The sequence below is a fragment of the Vulpes lagopus genome, chromosome X (assembly GCF_018345385.1).
Source record: "Vulpes lagopus strain Blue_001 chromosome X, ASM1834538v1, whole genome shotgun sequence".
NCBI lineage: Eukaryota > Metazoa > Chordata > Mammalia > Carnivora > Canidae > Vulpes > Vulpes lagopus.
Window position 1 is genome coordinate 104,775,451 of NC_054848.1, and position 6,043 is coordinate 104,781,493.

General features: G+C 52.2%; 1 pseudogene; it reads left to right on the forward strand.

Annotated features, from left to right (window-relative positions):
* The first annotated feature begins 2,959 nt into the window (after positions 1-2,959).
* On the forward strand, positions 2,960-5,292 carry LOC121482674 (annotated as a pseudogene).
* The last annotated feature ends 751 nt before the right edge of the window (positions 5,293-6,043 follow it).

Sequence of the window (6,043 nt, forward strand, 5' to 3'; positions counted from 1 at the left end):
CAGGATCGAATCCCACATCGGGCTCCCTGCATGGAGCCTTCTCCTTCTGCCTATGTCTCTTCCTCTCTCTCTCTGTGTCTCTTGTGAATAAATAAATAAAATCTTTAAAAAGTTTTAAAAAAAAAAGACCTGATTTGTAACCCAGGATGTGGTCTATTCTGGAGAAAGTTCCATGTGCACTTGAGAAGAATGTGTATTCAGTTGCATTTGGATATAAAGTTCTGTAAATATCTGTGAAATCCATCTGGTCCAGTGTATCATTTAAGGCTCTTGTTTCTTTGGAGATGTTGTGCTTAGAATATCTGTCGATTGTAGAAAGCGCTATATTCAAGTCACCAAGTATAAGTGTATTATTATCTAAGTATGTCTTAACTTTGATTATTAATTGATATACTTGGCAGCTCCCACATTCGGGGCATAAATATTCATGATTGTTAGGTGCTCTTGTTGGATAGATCCTTTATTTATTATATAATGTCCCTCTTCATCTCCTACTATAGTCTTTGGGATAAACTTTAATTTATTTGATATAAGGATGGCTACCCCTGCTTTCTTTTGAGGACCATTTGAATGGTAAATGGTTCTCCAACCTTTTATTTTCAGGCTGTAGGTGTCCTTATGTCTAAAATGAGTCTCCTGTAGACAGCAAATAGATGGGTCCTGCTTTTTTATCCAGTCTGAAACCCTGCGCCTTTTGATGGGGTCATTAAGCCCATTCACGTTCAGAGTTACTATTGAAAGATATGAATTTAGTGTCATCCTGATACCTATTCAGTCCCTGTTTTTGTGGATTGTTTCCTTGGACTTCCTCTTTGTTTTACAGAGTCCCCCTTAATATTTCTTGCAGAGCTGGTTTGGAGGTCACATATTCTTTCAGTTTCTGCCTATCTTGGAAGCTCTTTATCTCTCCTTCTATTCTGAATGAGAGCCTTGCTGGATAAAGTATTCTTGGCTGCATGTTCTTCTCATTTAGGACCCTGAATATATCCTGCCAGCCCTTTCTGGCCTGCCAGGTCTCTGTGGAGAGGTCTGCTGTTATCCTAATGCTTCTCCCCATAAAGGTTAGGGATTTCTTGTCTTTTATTGCTTTAAGGATCTTCTATCTTTGGAATTTTCAAGTTCCACTATTAAATGTCGAGGTGTTGAGTGGGTTTTTATTGATTTTAGTGGGTATCTATCTCCTGGATCTGAATGCCTGTTTCCCTTCCCAACTTAGGGAAGTTCTCAGCTATGATTTGTTCAAATATACTTTCTGGACCTCTGTCCCTTTCAGTGCCCTCAGGAACCCCAATTAAACGTAGATTTTTTCCTTCTGAGGCTGTCATTTATTTCCCTTAACCTATCCTCATGATCTTTTAATTGTTTTTCTCTTTTTTTCCTCAGTTTCCTTCCTTGCCATCAACTTATCTTCTATGTCACTCACTCGTTCTTCTACCTCATTAACCCTCATCATTAGGACCTGTAGTTTGGACTGCATCTCATTTAATTGATTCTTAATTTCGGCCTGATTAGATCTAAATTCTGTAGTCATGAAGTCTCTTGAATCCTTTTTGTTTTTTTCTAGAGCCACCAGTAGCTTTATAATTGTGCTTTTGAATTGGATTTCTGACATTGAATTGTAAACCAAATTCTGTAACTCTGTGGGAGAGAGGACTGTCTCTGATTCTTTCTTTTGTGTTGGGTTTTTCCTTCTAGTCATTTTGCTCAGTGCAGAGTGGCCAAAAACAAGTGGTACTAGAAAAGGGAGAAAAAGATATGGAAAAAAAGGGGGGGGGGGACAAACAGAAAACAATAAACAAGGAAGAGTATCCTCTGATTCTATATACTGTAAATCCCTTGACTTCCCCTGGAACTTTCCAGTGCTGTTTAGTCAATAACTTGCTTTTCCCCTGTCATTCTAGCTGGTCTTCTAGGGGAGGAGCCTGCTGTGCTGATTCTCAGGTGTGTGCATCTGGGGGAGCTGCACAGCCCCCTGCCATGTGTTCGACTCAGTGGGAGCTGTTTGTCCTGTGAGGCCCCTGCTCCCTGGCGGCCCTGCTCAGTCCCAGGCACAAGGTGACACCAGGAGGAACAACAACAGTGGTGGCGGCCAGCTCTCCAGCTCTAGAGTCAGTTCCCGCAGTAACTACTGTAGCTCCCAGTCCGCAGGGGCCTGGATACTCCGGGGGCAGGGGGGCGTCCATCCGCACAGCTCGGGCCACCCAGTGGCAGGAGCGTCCTTGCTGTCCTGTGTCCTCCCAGCCTCTGCCTGTCCCGGGGGAGCTCGGGATCTTGGGCTGAGTCCCCCAGTGCCCTGGGCTCCAGGGCCTGCACCACTGGAATTGCAGTCCCGGCAGCGCAGCCCCCTCCTTGCGGAGCCACCGCCGGAGCCGGCGCCCAAGATGCTCCCGGGCCCTGCTGGGGCAGCTGCAGCCGTTTAGGGAGCTTAGCCCAGGCGTGTGGCATACTCTCCTCCGGGGGTAAGGTCCTCTGTTAGTGCCCCTGGGAGCCTGAGGGCATCCCTGCCCCTCCTGGGATCCTGCCTGAGATCCCGGGGAGTGCCTTTCCATCCGGGAAGATTGGTAAAGCTCCTGCTTCTCCGGGACTGGGGTCTCCTGACCTGGGGGCACTCGCTGGGCGGCCTTATCCGGCTCCTCATGGGGCACCTCCCCCTTGGTTGCTTTTTTATTTACTTTTTTCCGTCTTCCTACCTTGATAGAAGCGCAAGCTCTTCTCACTGTAGCATTCCAGCTGTTCTCTCTTTAAATCTGACTGAATTCGCAGGTTTTCAGGATGATTTGAAAGTTATGTAGGTAAGTTGGTGGGGACAGGTGACTTGGGGACCCTCCTCTTCCGCCATCTTGCCCCGCCTTTCTGAACCTTTTGAAAATAAGTTGCATACTTCATGGCCCTTTCCCCCAAATTCTTCATGGTATATTTTCTTAATAGGAATATTCTCTTAGGTAACCACAGTACAGGTATGAACTTCACTGAGTTTAACACGAATACAGGGGCCCCGGCGGCTACCCACGCTGAGGTGTGGGTGCAGGAATCTCCCCGTGTGGCCCACCGTGGCCCAGAATGCTGGAAGAAGCTGGTGAGGTGCTGGAGAACATGCCAAAAGCGTTGCGCCCGCCGCTCAGTTCCGCTGTCCAACGCATGGCACGAGTTCATCCACCGCCTGCAGCAGTACGACCCACATGGGCGGTCCAACCGTCTGGTCCCGTCAGGAGAACCACCGGCTTCAGCCCAGTGGCCCCAGGCCCACCCTCACGGCCTGCACCCAACCTGACCTGCCCCCGCCCAACCACCAAGCCCTGGGAAGGCAGCGCTCCACACGCAGGCGCACGCCGATGCGGGCGTGCTGGACGTGAGGAGGCGCGGCGGCTGCTTCCGGCCGCTGGGCTTCCGCGAGCAGTACCAGAAGGCCTTGCGGTGGGCGGGCGGCTGTGCTCGGCATCCTGCCTCAGGCCGCGGACTTTGTGTCCCAGGACATCATTCAGCAATTCATGGAGATGGGGCCCAAGGTGCTGGCCACGCAGACCGTCGTCCCCACGTTCTTCCCTGTGCATGATGAGGCCCTGCTCTCCCATCTACACGCAGACACAGGTCAGGTCTGCTTCCAGGGCTCTGCCTCTGTTGCCAAATTACTGCTCCATCCCGCCACTGCTGGCACCTTCCAGATGGTCACCAGCGGGTCTGCTGCAAGTGACTGGTGGCTGATGGGGCTGGGTGGAAAGGACCTTACCACCCTCATCATCACCATCCTTGTGGCTCACTACGACGTTTTCAGAGTGGCCTCTTGGCTGTCGCATGGCTTGGACTCCAACGTGGTTGGCCTCTCCGCACTGCTAAGACTCTCTCGCCCCTTCTCCAAGCTCTACACCAACAAGCACACCCATGCAGTGTACAACTTCCTGCTCTTGGCTTCCGGAGGCGCAAGTTCAGCTACCAGGGAACCAAGCATTTGGTTGGAAGACAACCTGGACCACACAGATTCCAGCATACTCCAGTACAATGTGACCTTTATCCTCTGACACCATGGGCCAAGGGGACAGCCTGTATCTTTATAAAAAAGATTTATTTGATAGAGCATGCACGTGTGCACAAGTGGGGTGGGGGAGGGAGAGGGAGAAGCAGACTCCCCACTTACCAGGGAGCCCAATGCGGAGCTCATTCCAGGACCCCAGGATCATGATGTGAGCTGAAGGCAGCTGCTTAGCAGACTGAGCCACCTAGGTGACCCCAAGCTGTATCTTTTTTTTTTTTAAGATTTATCTATTTATTCATGAGAGACACCCACAGAGAGAGAAGTAGGCTCCCTGCAGGGAGCTCGATGCAGGACTCGATCTCTCGGACTCTGAGATCACACCCTGAGCTGGGCGTCCCCCCAGGCTGTATCTTCTCATGTCTAAGCCACCTTGGAAGGAGACTCTGTGGCATACCTTCCTGCCGGAGCTGGAGATAGTGGCTGCCAATTCCAGGCCACCAGTTCCTGGAGGTGCAGTTCTCCATGATGCACAAGATCATCATCCTGGCTGAGGACAGCTTGGCCTGGGAGCATGAGCGCTCCTCCATTCTCTGTATACCTTCATTCACCCTGTCCCACCTGGAAATCCACCATAACAGCCAGTGCAGCAGCATCATGGACACAAGGTCTCAGGTCAGTTCTAAGACACTGACCTGCAACTGGACGCCCATCACAGAAGCCCTGACCTGAATCATTTACAACCTAACCACCTAGAGAACCCCTGACACCTGCCAGTCTTCCCAGAGCAGATGATCCAGCAGGAACAGCCGGACGTGGTTATGGGCTGGCTCACCAACCAGCCCCAGGCCACCCAGCTGGTGGACAAATACTACATGTTCCTCAGCATGCCAGAACACTATCTGAGTCACTACCTGAAGGAGGTGAAGCAATATTGCCTCAAAGCCGATACACTGGACCCCAGATTTGTCTTCCATAACCAACTGAAGTAAGCGATGAATGCCTGTGAGGTCAAGCCAGCCATTTTCTGCATGTTCCTGGCCATCTGCATTGTTACCTGCCTTGGGATAGCCTACACGGCAGTCCAGGTGAGCAGGCAGGGGCTCAGGTGGGATGCAAGACCTCTGTGGGAAGGTCAGCCTGGCCAGATGAGCCCTCACCTCCCCCATCCTGCCTAGAAGCAGGTGACCCCACAGGTGGTGCCCAGGCCTTCCTTGAGGCAAGATTTGCTCCTGACCTCACTCAAACCCTCCTGCTGCCCCCAGCACTTCCACCTCCTGTACAAAACAGTTCAGAGGCTGCTCCTGAAGGCCAAGAGGCAGTGACATGGCCACTCACCAGCAGAGAGAGCTTTCCACCTGCCACCCCTCCCTACTCCACAGCTGGCAGGAGGGCAGGGCTTCACCCCTTGCTAAGAGGCCCCAGCCCTGAATTATAGAGCTTTTCTGGGTTGCTCTTAAGGACTTAGGGGATTCTTTCTCCTTTTTGTCTCCTGAACTCCCTTGGAGGAACATTTGGTGGACGTCCCAGGGCCAGGCCATGGGCTTGAGAAAAGCCTGCCATGAGCACTCAGCCCTGGCAGCAACCCCATGGTCCTTAGCGCTTGTGAGCCGAGATAACGGGAAATGCCCCCAGCACAGCTTCAGCGGCCTTCCTCCTGCCCGCGATGCTGAGCAGGGACTCCTAGCTCTGTGTCTGTCCTCCATTCTGCTCCAGTCGCCATCTGGTGACTGGGATACTCTCTCCTCTTGTCTGAAGGAGGGCAGGGCCAGCCTCTGGGTCCGTAGCTCTGGCCCCTCCCTCAGAAGCCTTGTGTCCCCCGACCCTGGCCAGGGCCAAGGGGAACCAGCTCAGGGTGCAACCTTGGATGTGTCTCCCCCAAGCCCCGACAGATGGCCGGTGCCCTGAACATGCAGCAGCCTCCCTGTCAGGCTCCTTGCACCACCTGCCCTCCCCTGTGCTCCTCACTGCCTCTGCCCTCCTACTGCATCCTGGGGAGCTTGGGCCTGTCCCCCTGGGGCCCCAAGTGCCTTCAGAATCCCTGGGGCAGGAGGCAGCCCTAGAGGAGGACCCAAG